General features: G+C 40.2%; 1 long non-coding RNA gene and 1 pseudogene across 1 annotated transcript; both read left to right on the forward strand.

The window, feature by feature from the left end:
• The first annotated feature begins 6751 nt into the window (after positions 1–6751).
• On the forward strand, positions 6752–8558 carry LOC126583253 (uncharacterized; annotated as a pseudogene).
• Positions 8559–9136: 578 nt separating this feature from the next.
• LOC126583255 (uncharacterized) lies at positions 9137–9668 on the forward strand. Its single transcript, XR_007609705.1, has 3 exons — positions 9137–9200; positions 9287–9434; positions 9548–9668. It is a non-coding gene; the product is annotated as an uncharacterized LOC126583255 (long non-coding RNA).
• The last annotated feature ends 8439 nt before the right edge of the window (positions 9669–18107 follow it).

Genomic DNA, 18107 nt, shown 5'->3' on the forward strand with positions numbered 1-18107 from the left:
TTTATGTGACACGTGTGCGTTGAAATTGTAATTATTGGTCAACATTTATTTTACCGAAATTTCGATGTCTACAAATGCCCCCCACTTCAAGTCGCGTCGTATACATGTGCTTGTCACGTGTAGAAGATGCGTTTTGAAGTCCCTTAATGTAGATGTCGATCCAAGGGATATTGAGGCTTGATCTTGAAAGGGTTGCAAATTTCTTCAAGGGTCGTCAAGGCTTGATCTTGAATTGGGCTGGAGTTTTCTTCAAGTGCAGTTGAGACTTGTTCTTGAATTTTGATTGAAATTTCTTCAAGGGCCGTCGAGGCTTAATCTTGAATGAAATTGGACCATAAGGAGTTTCACGTGGTAGATGATCTTTAGCTTTGGTAGTGGATGAATCGGCACGTATTTTGTTCCGCTTGTTGACTTTCCACAACTTTGATCTTAAACTGGGTTGGAGGAATTTCTGGTTTCCTCAAATTGTTGACTTTCCACAGGCTTATTCTTGAATTGAGCTCGGGGGTTTCTTCTGCTAAACTTGCACCAAATGTTTGAATTTACTCCTTTTATCTGGAGCTGAATTTGATTCAAGGGTGGTGGACATTTGATCTTGAATCGAACTCGTGATTTCTTGAAGGGCCATCGATGCTTGATCTTGAATTTAAATGAGACCACGTGTGGTTTTACTTGGCAAGTGAGATTTGGCTTTGTTGAGGAAGAATTAGCACGTTCAGTTGTTGCGTTTGTTAATTATCCATAAGCTTGATGTTTCATTGTTACTCGTCTTATTTGTTCTCTAGGCAGATGTGGATAAGTACTTGAGAGTGATGCTAAGTAAACAATCAGGGAAAGGATTCCAGGCAGTCGGTTCCTGACTGGAAGCTTGATTCCAAGTACTGACTGATTGCTCTCCTTCTCATTGTCCTCCAGGTAAGAACAAGGACAAAGAAAATGACAGGGAGAAAGCATGATATGAGATACTTTTACTTTTGAAGAAGCATGGATGATTCGACGGCATTGCACGGCGAGGCTTTGCTCTTTGGCGACGGTACCAGCGAAAGGTTGTTGAATCTTCTAGAGTTCTTCGATTAAAGAAACGATGCCAGGCTTGGATTTAACTTAGACTCATCTTTCTGGATTATGCAATTCTGCAGGGAAGGGTGTCATACTACAATGATTTGTTCCAACTCATCGTGCTGCATTCTTCTCTGCTTGTTTCTTTTGCATAGTAGAAGTGGTGCGCAACCTTTTGCTTTTAAATGGTCTTTCAGAGCATCACCCCTCAGCGACTCATCCATGCTTGGCAGCTTCGATGTAAAGAGCCAACATCATATCAACTGTCCTGAAGTATTCGTTGAGGAAATTTGAGACCTATCAATAGTTGAAGACGAGCACTCGAGAGCAATGCTAGCTAAGTAACCAAACAAATGTTCCAGGCAATCAGTTTCAGATTGAAAGTTTAATTTTGGGTTCCGACTGATTGCTTTCTTTCTCATTGTCTTGCAAGTAAGAGCAATGGCAAAGGAAAAGACAGGGAAAAAACATGATATGAGATACCTTTACTTTCGACCCTGATGATATGAGATACGTTAGCTTTTGAAGAAGTAGCGGATGAATCATCACATGTATTTATTGCGCTTGTCTCCACATGCTTCGATGTATAATCTTCACTTGTCTTATCTGTTTTCCAGGTATATGGTATCTTCTTTGGAAGTACATTAACAGTTGAAGATGAGTACTTGAGAGCAGTGCTAGGTAAGCAATCAGGGAAGAGGTTCCAGGCAATTTGTTCCAAATTAGAAGGTTGATTCCAAGTGCCGACTGATTGCTCTCTTTCTTATTGTCTTGTAGGGAAGAACAAAAACAAAGAAAAAGACAAGGATAAAGCATGCTATGAGATACTTTTGCTCTGGTGTGGCCTGGTTGAAGAGGTATTTTCAGGGATGAAGAAAACTGAATATGTTGAGAGGTTTGGTTGCAGATATATTATTGGCAAGGAAGAAGAGTCAGGCGTTTTGGATGTGTGCCTTGCCATGAAAGATGAAGGTCAACATATATAAGGATTTCCCAATAGCAAGTAGTGGTGTGGACGTGGCCTTGTTACAGCATTGTAGTTGGAATAGTAAAATTCACTCATTTTCAACTTTGTCAGAGATCTTTGACAAAGTTGCTCGTGTCATCCGAAAAGCTGAGATTGCGTCTGAAAAGTGTTGACGGACTTTATGCAGGAAAATCCAGCTTTTCAAAATTCGAAGAGTGGTGTCTCTTCGATTTTTGAATTGTTGGATGTGTTGCCTCTCTTTTTATAGAGGTATCGATTGTATTCAAAATGCGCACTTCGAAGATTGCCTGCTTGTGAAAACTGTCTCTGTTGATTTATGAGATTTTACTCTATCCAGCCCTTTTCTTTCCTCATTTCTGGAAACGGCTTACCTATCTAACATTTGCTTAGATTTGAGTATCATGAGTGATACAGACGAGCCGTGTCAGGATAATATATGGTGCCCATCCTCCCCCTTTTTCTATCTTTCAATTATTTTGTCCCTACCATCTTTTTTTTTTCTTTTTGACTTTCCAATAGTAACATGCAATTGTGAGTGGCTCAACGATAACACGGTTGGGTTCCTTGGTGGGTGCTTGCATTTGCATAGGATATCATTCCTTTTTAGAAAAATGTGAGCTCCACCTTTGAATTGGCATGTAGGAAGTCACGTCAAATGTGTTGATGGATCACTTTTGAACATGTGCCTTAATCCCACGTAGAACCCTTCACATGGTGTCGTGCACCATTCCAGAAACCTTTATATATATATGGCTTTTTTTTTTGTCAGGCACGGAGTAAGAAGGCAAGTGTTGAATATTAGAGTGCGGAACAAACAAGACTACAAAATAATAAGAATATTATTAAACAAACTAGAATGCCAGAACGATTACAAAACCCTAAGAGGTTACATTGTGAATGACTTATTATTCATGCTAAACTATAAGCTATATTTATAGAGAGCAAAACTTAGAAACCCTAATTTGGATGGGCTAAGCCCATATACTAACTAACAAGCAAATTCATGGCGGTATACAACATGGGTTTGTAAACAAGCATATGCGGACTGGCTTTGTTAGGCAAATTGGCAGACCTGCAAACTTGACTTGACTTGACTTGACTTGATTGACGAACTGGACTTAACTTGCAAAGTGATTCTGATTCTTACATGCTAATGTGAGAGTATGAAAATAAAGCACATGAATGCTCCCCGTCACTAGATGGACGAGATTTTCATATCTCAATTGTACCAACAAACAAACAAATACAAATACTATCACTCGAGTGGTCACAATTCCAAGTACTCGGGTGACGGTCACAAAACAATTCCAAACATGCCAACCAACAATTCATGCGGGCGTAAACCAAATTTAACCATATTTTTTTACTTTGCCTGTGTGGGCCCAAAACAAATACCAAAAAATATATATATATATTTTTTTTCTTTTTTCTTTCTCTTCCTTTGCTTTTTTCTTTTCTTTCTTTATTTCTTTCCTTGACTTCTACAAAACACGGGATGGTTTACAGAACATGGGTCTGTAGGCAGTGGATGTAGGCGACAAGCGGGTTGGGTGCGGAGGGGGTTCTGACCAGGCGACCATCAGACCGTGCGTGCAGTAACGTCTGTGGTACAGCGGATGTGCGATGGTCGTCTGTGCAGCAGTGCAAAGCAGGTCGGGTTTTAGGTTCCTGATTGCAGCGACAACAATGAGAGGATGGTGATTGGGTGCGACGATGTTGGGTTTCGACAAAAATTGCAGAGATGACATGCGAGTTCAAACTACGACCTTTTTTGTTTTTTCAAACTAAACCAACGACAATCTAAACAACAAACAGGACGGACAAACAAACTGATACGAATCAAGGGAAGATTAAATTCCGAAGGATCAAACCTACTCTGATACCAAGTTGAATATCAGAGTGCGGAACAAACAAGACTAGAAAATAATAAGAATATTATTAAATAAACTAGAATGCTGGAATGGCTACAAAACCCTAAGAGGGTACATTGTGAATGACTTATTATTCATGCTAAATTATAAGCTATATTTATAGAGAGAAAAACCTATAAACCCTAATTTGGATGGGCTAGGCTCATATACTAACAACAAGCAAACTCAAATAATCAAAATATACTAATATTTCCCAACAGGTGTGAGTTGACAAACTTTGGTTTTGTTAATCACATTCAAAGGCAGCAGCCATGACAAACTTTGGTGTGAATTGACAATCAAATTAGTTCTTTGTATTCATATAGGGTTAAAGAGTATAGCTGTAAAAAATCATCACAATCGGAGTTAAAACTATTGTTAAATCGTGATTTTTCATTTATAACCGCCGAAAAGTTTTGTCTCGTTACTTAATATCTGAATGTTTGTTTGTTGCGATTTTTGGCATATGAGATCTCGAATTTTGTATAAACAAGTTTGACGGTTGGATCGTCTAAACTAGTTTCGTAGAATGTGTATCCCATCAAAACAATAGATTCACTAACACTTGGAGTTTATTTATACTTTCATTAAGTATAACATAAGATTTTGTGGTATCCACTTGTGTAAATATTTTAAATCGATGATTGAATTAATTCATAAGCAAAAAAAAAGACGTGGGTGCCCTTGCGTCGCGCAAAGTGTTTTTTTTTTTTTTTTTTTTTTTTTGCCCTTTTGCTTTTATTTTGGGATTCTTGCATTGCCTTTTTCTTTTGTGGTATCCACTTGTGTAAATGTTTTAAATTGACGATCGAATTAGTTCATTGTATTCATATAGGGTTAAGGAGTGTAGCTGTAAAAAATCATCAAAATCAGAGTTAAAATAACCGTTAAATCGTGATTGTTCGTTTATCTCCGTTGAAAGGGTTTGTCCCGTTAGTTGATATCTGAATGTTTGTTTTTTGCGATTTTTGGCGTATGTGATCTCGAAGCATATACAAACAAGTTTGACGGTTGGATCGTTGAAACTAGTTTCGTACAATGCGTATCCCATCAAAACAATAGATTCACTAATACTTTGAGTTTATTTATACTTTCACTAAGCAGAACATAAGATTTTGTGATATCCACTAGTGTAAATATTTAAATTGACGATCGAATTAGTTCATTGTATTCATATAGGGTTAAGGAGTGTAGCTGTAAAAAAATCATCAAAATCGGAGTTAAAATAACTGTTAAAACGTGATTTTTCGTTTATTGCCGTCGAAAAGGTTTGTCCCGTTATTTGATATCTGAATGTTTTTTTTTTTGCGATTTTTGGCGTATGCGATCTCGAAGCATATACAAACAAGTTTGACGGTTGGATTGTTGGAACTAGTTTCGTATAATGCGTATCCCATCAAAACAATAGATTCACTAATACTTTGAGTTTATTTATACTTTCATTAAGTATAACATAAGATTTTGTGATATCAACTAGTGTAAATATTTTAAATTGACGATCGAATTTGTTCATCGTATTCATATAGGGTTAAGGAGTGTAGCTGTAAAAAAAACATCAAAATCAGAGTTAAAACTACCGTTAAATCGTGGTTTTTTGTTTATAACCGCCGAAAAGTTTTGTCCCGTTACTTGATCTTTGAATGTTTATTTGTTGCGATTTTTGGCGTATGCGATCTCAAAGCTTATACAAACAAGTTTGACGGTTGGATCATTGAAATTAGTTTCGTACAATGTGTTTCCCTTCAAAACGATAGATTCACTAACACTTGGAGTTTATTTATACTTTCATTAAGTATAACATAAGATTTTGTGATATCTACTTGTGTAAATATTTTAAATTGATGATTGAATTAGTTCATTGTATTCATATAGGATCTAGGAGTGCAGCTGTAAAAAATCATCAAAATCGGACTTAAACCTATAGTTAAAACGTGCTTTTTAGTTTATAACCGTTGAAAAGTTTTATCCCATTACTTAATCTCTGCATGTTTGTTTTTTACGATTTTTGGCGTATGCGATATCTAAACTTATACAAACAAGTATGACGGTTGGACCTTTGAAACTAATTTCATACAATGCGTTTCCCATCAAGTTCAATGATATATATATTTACTAAGTAAATTTTAATTTATTTATTTTGTACTTATAATACTTAAGAAATTGAATAATATATATGTAAAAAAAATTATTGTGGGTTTTTGTTAGAAAAATATATTATTGTGGGGTTTATGTAAAAAAAAAAATTGAATTTGATAGGAGTAAAGTCACATTTTCAGTAATTTTTATAATAATTGTTTTTTAAAATACCTTGCGCGACGCCTTAATGTGATCGTCACGCAAAACCACTTTGCGCGACGTCAAATTATACACCTACATAGCGCCAATTATCATAATTTTGGCGGTAAAAATAGGCGTTTTTTTCAATTTTCCAAGTTTGGACCCAACTCTTTCTTTCCCTCTCGCTCATCTCTCATTCTCTCTTTCCCATAGACCTCTCTCTCCTCTTCGCAACCTTGAACCCCAAATCTTGAACCTAGACCTATCCTTCCTCTTCACAATCTCGAATCCAACCACCACCACTACTCTAATTTTCAACCTAGCCGCTCTCTCTCACTCTCTCTCTCATCCCTGAGCTCAACTCTTCACCTCCTTCCTAACCCTAGCTCCCTAACCCTTTCGATGGGATCGACGGCTTAGTGTGGGATTTGGTGAGGGGAAGGCATGCGACTTACAGAGAGGAGGAGAGATAGAGGGCGAGGGAGAGAGAGAGAGAGGGATTCGGTGAAGGGAAGGCATGCGGCTTGCAGAAAGGAGGGAGGGAGGGAGGAGAAGACGAAAGGCAACTGTAACAAGTTCATGGACAGGGTCACAACAATGAAGAACCCGCGGTAGCAGATTCAAGTCAATCTGGGTAAAGTCGTGGCCTTCAACCTTTATCAAAGCTTCCCTTTCAGCCTATTCTCCAGGCTATTTTTTATTTATATTATTCAATTTATCTCTATTTTTTGTGGTTGAATTCGGCTTCTGGGATTGCGGAATTCTTCGATTCGAAGTTTGAATTCTTCATTTTTGATTTATGGCGGCAGTTTATATTTTTGATTATTAAAAAAATTAAAATTAAAGCTTCATGCTTTCTAGCTTAAAAGTAATTTTTGTTATAGTTGCATAATGGAGGTCAATTATATGATTTTTGGGTGAGAGAAGTCAAAAATCTAGAAAATGAGGTTTGAACTGAAAAAATTAGACTACTTTGAGATTAGGAGCTGTTATTGGCACTTAAAAAATGGGCTTACATTACTCCTCGATTTCGCAATTTCTTAGGCGATTCTTTGTATAATTTTCGAGTTGAAAGATTAGGTTTTTCTTCATAAGAAGTTCAAATTACACTCTATTGGGTCTGAGACTTAGAAGCTCAATATCTTTGTGATATTAGATTAACATAGTTAAACTATATTTTCTTTTGGTGGGCATGTCTGAATTTCTGTATTTGCGCTGTAGGAATGTCTTATCTGGTGAAGTGTTCAAAATCCTTCTGCTAACTGATTTAATAGGTTGAATCTGTATCCAAGGTTTTCTTCCAATATGGTATGAACTATTTTGTTTAATTAATGAAAACAGGTCACTTCTCTCTGTGGTGGTCCCTTAGAGTTTATGTTTATCGTGGAAAGCACATACGACCTTACTTATCGAGCTGTATCTATGCTACTATCAGAGCTTAAGGTATACGCAACAATAATCATGGTTTCTTTAATATAAGAACATCCAGGACAAGTCATAAATAATATATGCTTGGAAGCACAAGGTTAATGCATAACATTTTTTAGGTTACATGTGTTCCTAGATTGATATGTTTTAAGTTTGTTGATGCACAAAATTCGGAGGATCTTGGACCAACGTAAATCCGGCCGTGAATCATGCAAACACCCAAGAACACAAAGATGTATCGTGGTTTACCCCAATGTTTGGGTTACGTCCACACTGATGTTGATTGTATTTCTCTGTATGAATGTATGGATTACAAGTGTGAGGGGGAGTCCCCCAGAGAAAGAGAGAGTTTGAGAGAGTTTCTCTGTTTGTGAGAGGGTTGCTCTGAATATGAGAGCCTCTGTTTGGGGGTGTGAGGCCTGAGGATTGTGAGGGTGAGGAGTCTCTTTTATAGACTAAGGGCTCCTCCCCTTTTACATAAATCATGGGCTCAATGTTTGGAAGCCCAAGTAACGAGGCCTAATATAATATGGTACCAACAAAGTTTAACTTCATTTCCTTGCAGGACGAGGTTGATGCTAAGATTGTTGTGGTTGGTATTGCAACAACCTGCAGTCAGAAAATTCACAACCGAATGGTATGTACCTGATTAAAATAATTTACGCTTTGCTACAATGCTGGTGCAATAGCAAGGTCTTGCACAGTTTATGTATTATCTTATCAAATCATTATGTACCTATAATTGTTCTATATGACGAGTTTCTTTTCTTTATGGAATACAGGAATATAAATTTATTACTAAGTCTTAATGGTGTAGGGTATATGTAAATGAATTCAATTAGAACTCACTTTTTTGTTTTCTGTTTTGTAGCTGCCTTGATCATTAGTTGGTGATATTTGGGAGATTGAGAGTAGGATAGGATAATTTTATTGTATAATCGAATACTTTTGTATAACCACTGTGCTTATACATTTTATATAACCATTGTACTTATACATTATACATCATCAGAGACCCTATTTATTGGATCAATATAGTATATAAAAAAGGATTTGTCATCATCAATGGGAATTTCTGTATATGTTGTTGGCAATTATATTTTGTGAGATTTATTATGTTTCTAAACACAAGAATTCTAGAAAATACAGGTCAGGACTGATTAGTCATTGAATGATTGATCATTGTGTTGTTGGACTACACTTAAGCTAGTATATTCTGTGGGGACAAATAATTGTTGATTCTGAGGTTGTGGAGTTTTCTTTCCTCCTCATTGGTTATGAATCTTATGTTGCAACTTCTAGAATAGAAGGGTCTTGCGACTCGAGTCATTTATTGTTGCAAGATCACTTGATCACTCAATGCTTCTGTTTCTTATGCGTTTTATTGTTGCTATTTTATTCTTTTTTGGGGATGCAGCTATTCATTTTTGTATTTCCTTTCCATTACAGGAATTCAGCAAAATGTCATGAAGGTGCTTTACTCGGATTCGAGTGTCTCTGTGAACCACTCGGAAGACTATTTGAGCTGTAAGTGATCGGTTATGTACAAAGAAGTTCTCTATATGGACTTAATATTCACCTGAACTCTCATTCTAACTGTCATCCTATCATCTTTTTTATGCAGGTATGTAATTAAAATGTTGCCACTACTGTTGGTTTCATTCCTTGATCAAGTTGTTGCAGATCGTGAAGGTTCCGAGTGTGCAGCTCGTGCAATGATGTCTCAACTTAATGCTCAAGGAGTTAAACTGGTTCTTCCATCTCTTTTGAAGGTAATTACCTTATACCTTACCCATTTATTTATAAACTTGTTTGGAAGTTCCTTAATCATCAAGTTAGTCATTTTAGTCTCTGACAATGATGTATAAATACATTATTTTGATAGGGTCTTGAAGATAAAGCTTGGTGAACAAAGCAAAGTAGTGTCCAATTGCTTGGGGCTATGGCCTATTTTGCTCCTCAACAGCTGTCTCAGTGTCTCCCTAAGATTGTTCCAAAATTGACTGAGGTTTGTCTTTATATGGAGTCATGGACATGAGTTTATGTAGCACTTTTAAAATATGCATATTGTTGTCTTATGCTTTATTGCACTTGCAGGTTTTAATAGATACACATCCTAAAGTACTTTGAGCTTGCACTTCCTGATATTATCCGAAACTGTTCTCATCAAAAAGCATCTGTCCGTGATGGATATTTAACATTATTTAAGGTGAAGACAATATGTTTTAAACATTTTAACCACTACTGCAAGTATTTGTTTTACCTGCTCTGTTTAATGGTCGCCTTTGTCTGGAAATTGGTTGTAGTATTTACCAAGGTCATTGGGCGTCCAATTCCAGAACTAATTACAGCAGGTGCTGCCTGCTATTTTAGATGGTAAGTAGAGTTTGTGGATGGTAGTCTGTAAAATATGCTATCATGTATCACTATAGGACTTTGGTGCACTATTTAAATTTAATGGGATCTTACTCTTACATGTCTTGCTGATGAAAATGAGTCTGTACGTGAGGCAGCTCTAGGTGCAGGGCATATTCTGGTTGAGCATTACGCAACAACGTAAGCATTGCCCTGGTTGATCATTGTGATGTCTCTCGAATGGATTCTTTGTTGGAGCCGGAGCCTTCTGATCACGCTTCCTTGTCCTCCATAGTCAAGCACATTAGGGCCCAGGACGAGAAGATGAGTACGATTGTACGGGCCTTAGCGATGTCCAGCCTCCAAATCCCAATGCCAGCACCTGATATTGCTCCACCTTCGACTTCCCAGCCAATACCAGTAGCATGATGTATTAAACCTAGAAGACTTGTAGTTTTTTCTTTTTTGTTCGAACATCTTGTATGTACATTTTCATATATTTTATAATTAAATACTTTTTCTTGGTTTATTAATTATTTTTTAGAATTTAATTACAATATTAGTAGAAATTAAAAAAAAAAATTTCAAAAAAAAAAGGGGTTGACTTACGTCGCGCAAACCCTAGTGTCACTACCTTGACGCGATGGTGGATGCGCGACGAAGGTTTGTTGGGCAAATTTTGTGCGATGTTTTTTTCCTTCGTCGGGCAAAATCTTTTTTACACTAGTGATGGTGCCCAGAATGACAAGCTCGAGGTAGTGCAAAGCGTCGAGGAGGAGGATGCAAAGCTGGTGGCGACCGAGACCAATGACTGGTGATGCTGGCCCAGGAGCTCTTGGATGTCGGCTTCCCCATGTTGGAGAGGATGATCCGAGATGTTGGTGTGCCATGCAGAGGAAAAGATGACTTGATGGCGCTGCGCCATGCAAAGGAGAAAATGACGGGATGCAGTCCCGCAACTCCCTTGCTTCGGTCATACTCGCAACCAGCTGGTTCACGCACACCACACATGTGTTGCAGTCGCAACTGCATGGTTATCAAGATGAGGTTTACCGGCACAAGTGGAGGGCACATGCAGAGGGTGGTGCGGCTGAGGGCGATGAGCAGAGGGTAGATCATGGAGGAGAACTTCGTACAGCTTCTGAAGTCCCAAGGCTTGGAGCGGGTCAAGATCTTCAATTCCAACCCGGCTGTATTCCAGGGTCTGTCTCGCGTTTATTCTTTCCTCAAAGGAAGTCATCATATGACAATTATAAGAACTCCGAAAAAAGATTGGGGGCGTTTCCAGAAGAATTATGCTGTCATTTTTCACTTGCCGAGATCACAACAGCAACTCAATGTTTTGATGCGAGCTTATTTATTGGCAGGAGTGACTTTGGCTTAAGGCTGGCTTCAGAGATGTCGAGTGCATGGTGCGCCGGAGTCTTGCCGCCGTCACCTGTGGCCTCCTTGTGTACATCACCAACATGCTTCAGTAGCTGGCCAAACGTAGCTTCAAGTAGTTGAACGTTCTATGAGAAGCGTGCTGCGGGGGGTAATAACGCATGTCCACACTGAGGAGTAGTGGCAGAGCGGGTCGGTGCTGGTAAAGCTGTTCTCGTCGCAGGGGTGCACCACTTCGCCGGTGGCAGAGCTGCTGGTGTCGAGGCTTGGGAGATGGGATTCTGATGGAAGCGGCAAGAACGCGAAAAATGACCTTATGGGGCTTGAGATCAGACTGGTCTCAACACAACGTATAGTGTGGGCCTCACAAATGTGGGTCGGTTACCATGGTCTACGGGCGGCTCGTAGTGGGCTCACTAGCTTAGTAGTCACAGATATATATGTATTATTTAATTTTTTTGTACGAAATGTATTTTTTTTTACTACAAAATATATGTTTGTTGCCTTTGTAATAAAATTGACTTTCATTAGTCAAACCCTTAATAAAATATTTATTTTTTATTTTGATATGACTGAACTCGAAATTGAATGTTCGAGTTGCCTACGTACCCTTTCAAAGAAAAGATCAAGTCATAGCGTAGTTCAAATACATTTTTTTTTGTGCCGTACGCAGTTTATGCTCTTGCAGGCCAGGAGCATTTGTTGTGGATTTGGTGCCATTTGCAGTTGCAGCTCATGCAGGCAAGGAGCGTTTTGGTGTTGTTCGTAGTTTCAACTTGTGCAAGCAAGGAGTTTTTGTTGTCGCCTTTTATGCTCGTGCGGACAAGGAGCTTTGGTTGTTTCCTTTTATGCTCGTACGAACGAGGAGCTTCATGAATTTGTCAAATGATATTGGAGAGGCATTCCTTGCAATCTTCATAGTAAGGAGTCCTGACCGAGTGATTGAAGAAGTCTTCAGAGAAGAAATCGCACATCGTGATGGCAATGAACAATCTTCGTGTCGCAATTTCATCATCCTTGACACTTTCATGTAGCTTTGGAGGTTGACGATAGCTACTTTGCCCCCTTTTCGATTGGTGAACTTGTGGAGGAGACGTATGCTTCTTGTGCAGTTTCTTTGGAGTGCCATAAGTCCATTCTTCAACTTCACTTGACTTGATTGACATGGTTTTGGAGCATGCCCCCAGCGGTTGAGGTGAAGATTTTGAGTTGAAAGAGCTAGAAGTGACGGTTGTATAGTTTGACTTCACCACATCATCAAGATCCAACTCGATGATTCCTTTTTGAGCCAGCTTCATGATGAGATCTTTCAGCACAAAGCATTTTTTTGTTGGATGACTGATGAAGCGGTGGAATTTATAGTACCTTGGACTGTCAGTATGATTCATCTCTTCTGGCCGTCTGCTCTCAGGTAGGTTGATCACCTTTTTATCAAGCAAGTCTTTTAACATGGCAACCACATCAGAGTTGGGGAATGGATAAGTCTTCTCCTCAAGATTCTTCAAAGTGCATCTACGCATCTCTTAATCACGAAAAGCTTCGGTTTGAATCGCCTTGCCTCGTGAAGAGATTTTGACAGGAGCTGTGTTGACCGTCATTGGTTCATTGATGGGTTTCCATGCAGCCTTATCCATCTTTGGCCCAAAAACTTTGTCGTTCTTGTAGTTGACGATCAATTCTTTCTTTTCATGATGAGCGATGCTTAACTTCATATCATGGGAGCAGGTGGTTAACTCCTCGAAGGTCCGTGGTTGGATGCCTTGTAGGATGTAGTGTAATCCCCACTGCATGCCTTGAACACACATCTCAATTGAGGAGGTCTCTGAAAGTTTATCTTTGAAGTCGAGACTTAGAGTGCGCCATCGGTTGATGTAGTCAACGACTAGCTCATCCTTCCTCATCCTTCCACTGCTTTGTATTTTTGAGCTCCAGTATGCTTACAATGTGGCCGGTGTTGTAGAAGCGGTTGAGGAATTCCCGCTCTAACTGCTACCAGCTGTTGATGGACTCAGGCTTTAGGTCTGTGTACAAGTTGAACGGATTCCCATTCAGAGAGCGGACAAACTGCTTTGTGAGGTAGTCTCATTCAGTCCTAGCGTTGTGCAAGTCTCGACAAATTGGACGACGTGTTGCTTTGGGTTTCCCTTTCCATCAAACTGCATAAACTTTAGTGGTTGGTACCTTGTGAACATCCACAAAATATCAATCCTATTGGTGTATGGCTTTGAGTACAACAATGCATCATGCGAAGTGCCTCCCACCTGTGTTCTGACGGTGTTGGCAATCATGTCCTGGATATGCTATATGGAAAGAGGACTTATAAGTGTCGTTGCTTGGTCTGGCTTCTCCTCAACTTTCTAGACCAGAGGCTCATCTTCTTCATCGACTTCATTCTTTAGTGGATTAACCTTTGGGTCGCGATCAACTTTTTCGTCATACTACGCCTCCAATCGGTTGATGAGTGCGATGATTTGCAAGTCTTTCTCCTCTGCGATCCTTGTGAGCCTTGCAATTGCTTCACTGATTTAAGCCAGTTGTTCTTCAATGGAGGTAACGCCGATGGTTATGACTTTTGCAACCAATAGACGCGATTTTCCTTCAGACATCCAGGGTGTTGATGAAGAACCCTGTTGGCCATTTTCGGATGTTATCTTGTGCGCCTCAGTAGCATGCTTCGATGCCCCTAGCGAGATCAGCGGCATGTTGAGGAGCGGTTGTGGAGCTAATGGAATGTCCGTTCGCGGTGGAAGTGCTTAAGATCTTTCCCTTGGTGGTTGCAAAAACGGCTTGTCCCTTGCTAGATGCCATTGATTTGGAGGTGTGTTCGGATTCCTTAACGGAGAAAAAGATGCGAGGTAGAGATTGTCCCACCAGGTGTGCCAAATTTGTAAACATAAAAATTTCTTGCGATGAATGAGACAAGAACATGTGTACAAAATAATATTTTGTATTAATGATTTGGGGTTACAATATCTCTCTAGTTTAATCATCTGATTCGATCTCTGTAAGATAAGATGTAGATTTGTGGATGTTTTGTTGATCCAAGGGCCGTCGAGGCTTGATCTTGGATGAATGGTTGGAAGTTTCTTCAAAAGCCTTCGGGGCTTGATCTTGAAGGTTAAGGGAAGTTTTTTCAAGGGCCTTCAGGGCTTGATCTTGAGGGTTGAGGTTGAACATATCTTCAAGGGCTTTTGGGCTTAATCTTCAATAATGGTGATGAACGGATCTTCAAGGGCTTTTGGGCTTGATCTTGAAGAATTGATGTGTGGATTTGTTGACGTTGTTGATCCAAAGGGCCGTTGGGGCTTAATCTTGATACTACCGACGTTGCCCTTCGTAGGGACATGGCCAACATGAGCAAGTCATTGTTTATAGATGATATTGAGCAGACGGAACCAATGCGGAAGTTTAGCCAGCCAGATTTCACCTTGTTCAAAGGAGATGAAGATTCGGACAGGCACCTGACGCATTACCGGAGTGCCATGACCTTCTATGCCAACGATGACACTCTCATGTGCAAGATCTTTGCCACGATGCTCCAAGGTGAGACGCAAGACTGGTTCCATACCTTGCCGCCACGTTTAATCTGGAACTTCAACAAAATTTCCTTGGTTTTCACTAAGGAATATTCGTTATACTGCTCGATAAAAAAGAAGTCTGACCACCTTTCCCACATGAAGAAGGACCGAAGGAGACACTCAGCACATATGTAAGAGATTCAAGGTGGAGAAGGCGATGATCGTCGGATGCGATGATAGCAGATCACCTACTTTTCAGAGGATTGATCATGGGCGAGAACTTGAGCCTGGCAAACTCTTATACTTTAATAGAAAAACACTCTATCTGGGATGAGGCCAAGCGCTCTTAGAAGCTGCGCAAAGATGCACAACTGATTTAAAGGAAGACGAGCAATAAACCGCTCAATGATAGAAACAAAGCAGACACAGGGATTGATCTCTGACGAAGGGAAGTACGACGCCCAAGACATATACCAAGTTCTCAATCCCGATCAATTAAATCCTTCACGACCTCAAGGACAAACCGTGGTTCAAGCCGCTGCCACCCTTCCAAGATAGACTAGACAAAGTACTGCGCATTCCACAGAAGTCTTCGCACACAACTAACGACTGCACCACCAAGAAGAGGTACCTTGAGCAGCTCATGAAGAAAGGCAAGTGTGACTAGTATGTCGACGGACTAGCTGCCCGGCCAATGCAAGAAGCAAATTCCAATACCGAACACCCAACTAAGACAATCGGAATCAACAAAATCTTTGCCGAGTCAGAGTATCTGGAGGCCACCAATAGTTCCAAGAAAAGGAAGATCTAGCAGGCGAGATCGGTCTTTCAGGTTCAAGCCGTAGATGTTGTATCTGGACCAATCGTCGGCTTCACCGAGTAGGACACGAAGGGAGTAAACTTTCACCACGATGATGCTTTGTTGATTTCTATTCAACTGGCCCACACCATCGTTGACAGAATTATGGTGGACAAAGGCAGCTCAGTCAATATTCTACAACTGTCAGTCATCAAGAAGATGGGCCTGGAAAGCACGATCAAACGTAAAACAAAGGTCTTGATCGGATTCAACGGACTTACCTCAACTGCCATTGACACCATCACGCTCGATTTAACCAGCCCACCGATTGTCTCATCGTAGACCTTCATGATTGTCAGTGACCCATCTCCCCATAATGGGATATTAGGTCGACCCTAGCTAGTGAAAATTAGAGTTGTGACCTCGATCGAGTATCAGAAGATGAGCAATCGGAGAGATTAAAGGTGACCAGGCCATGTCTCGGAGATGCACTATACAAGTTCTTAAGGAGTCAAAGAAGAAGTCTTTCACCCTAGGAGTAGTAGTTGAAGTGCAGAAAGACGACTCTATCGCTACCAAATAGCAACTACAGTGGAGAGGTCAAGAAGATGGCCTTAAGTTCGACAATGCCCTAGAAGATGAATCGGGATGGAAACCCAAAGATGATGCCGATAACATTATTCTTAACCCCCACTAGCCGGAAAAGACAGCTAGGATTGGCTTACATCTGAGCCTAGTGAAGAAGAAAGAACTAGGAAAACCATGACGTTTTCGCATTGTCACCCTCTAACATGCCCGATATTGATCCACTGATAGCTTGCCACAAGTTGCACGTCAATCCCACTGCCAAACTTATGATCCAAAAAATATGACATTTCATACCGGAGTGAGTAGCGATTATTGAGGCGGAGATTAACAAGTTACTAGGGGCCAGATTTATTGAGGAAGTGGCATATTCAGCATGGCTAGCCAACGTTGTGCTAGTAAAGAAAAAAGATGGGCAAATTGAGAGTATGTGTGGATTACACAGACCTCAACAAGGTATACCATAAAGACAATTACCCCGTTCCCTGAATCGACTTACTCGTTGACTCAACATCCGGGAACCAGTTGTTTAGCTTCTTGAATGCATACTTAGGCTACAATCAGATTGCCATGCATAAGCTTGATAAGGAGAAAACCGCATTCATGATCAAGCGAGGCACATATTGTTAAAAGATCATGCTTTTTGGCCTTAAGAATGCAAGAGTAAGTTACCAATGACTTGTAAACACGATGTTCAAGAAGCAGATCGGAGTAACCATGGAAGTCTACATCGACGACACCATAATGAAAGGCAAAGAGCGGTTAGACCACATCAGTAACTTGGCACAGACTTTTGACATCCTCTAAAAGTACAAAATGAAGCACAACCCAACCAAGTGCACTTTTGGCGTCTCCTCGGGCCGATTCTTAAGATACCTCATAACCAATAAGGAATCGAGGCTCATCTAAGGTAGATCAGAGTGATCCTAGACATGAAGTCTCCCATAACTCTGAAGGAGTTCCAAATTCTGACCGGACGAGCAGCTGCACTTAATTGTTTCCTCTCCTGATCCACCGATTGATGCAAGCACTTCTTCAAGGTAATCAAAAGGGCGTAGAAGGACAAATGGGACAATGAGTGCAAAAAAGCATTTCAGGACCTGAAGCAGTACCTGAGATCACCTCTACTATTATCCAAGCTAGAAGCAGCGGAGAACCTATGTATCTATTTGACGGTATCAGAAGTAACAGCAAGCTTTACCCTCATATGAGAAGAGCTAAGGGCCTAACTACTTGTATTCTATACATCCAAAGCTCTCCTCGATGCGGAAACCAGATACCCAAAGATTGAAAAGATAATTTTGGCACTAGTTGTTGCAGCTTGGAAGCTCAGACCCTACTTTGAAGGGCATTCGGTCATCGTCGTGACCTAGTACCCACTGCGATCAGTTTTGCATAGTCCAAAGGCTTCTCAACAAGGGATGAAGTAGATGTTGAAACTTGGCCAACACGGCTTAGCATACCAACCCTACACAGAAATATAGGCCTAGGCATTGACAGACTGCGTAGCAAAATTCACCCCAAGCCTAAAGGACGCAGCAACTTAGCCCGACCTGCAGGAGATTTCAGGCATTTGCATGTCGATGGATCATCCAACTACCAGGGATTAAGAGCAGGCCGAGTTCTTACTACCTTGGACGGTTTGATGCTCAAGCAGGCGATCACTTTAAGCTTCAAGTTGTCAAACAATGAAGTAGAGTATGAGCTCCACTTGCAGGTCTCTAATTAGCGAAAGATCTAGCAGTAAAAAAGCTCGTGATTTATTCTAATTCCCAGCTGATCACAACCAAACCTTAGGGGAGTAC

This window comes from Malus sylvestris, chromosome 9 (assembly GCF_916048215.2).
Source record: "Malus sylvestris chromosome 9, drMalSylv7.2, whole genome shotgun sequence".
Classification (NCBI taxonomy): domain Eukaryota; kingdom Viridiplantae; phylum Streptophyta; class Magnoliopsida; order Rosales; family Rosaceae; genus Malus; species Malus sylvestris.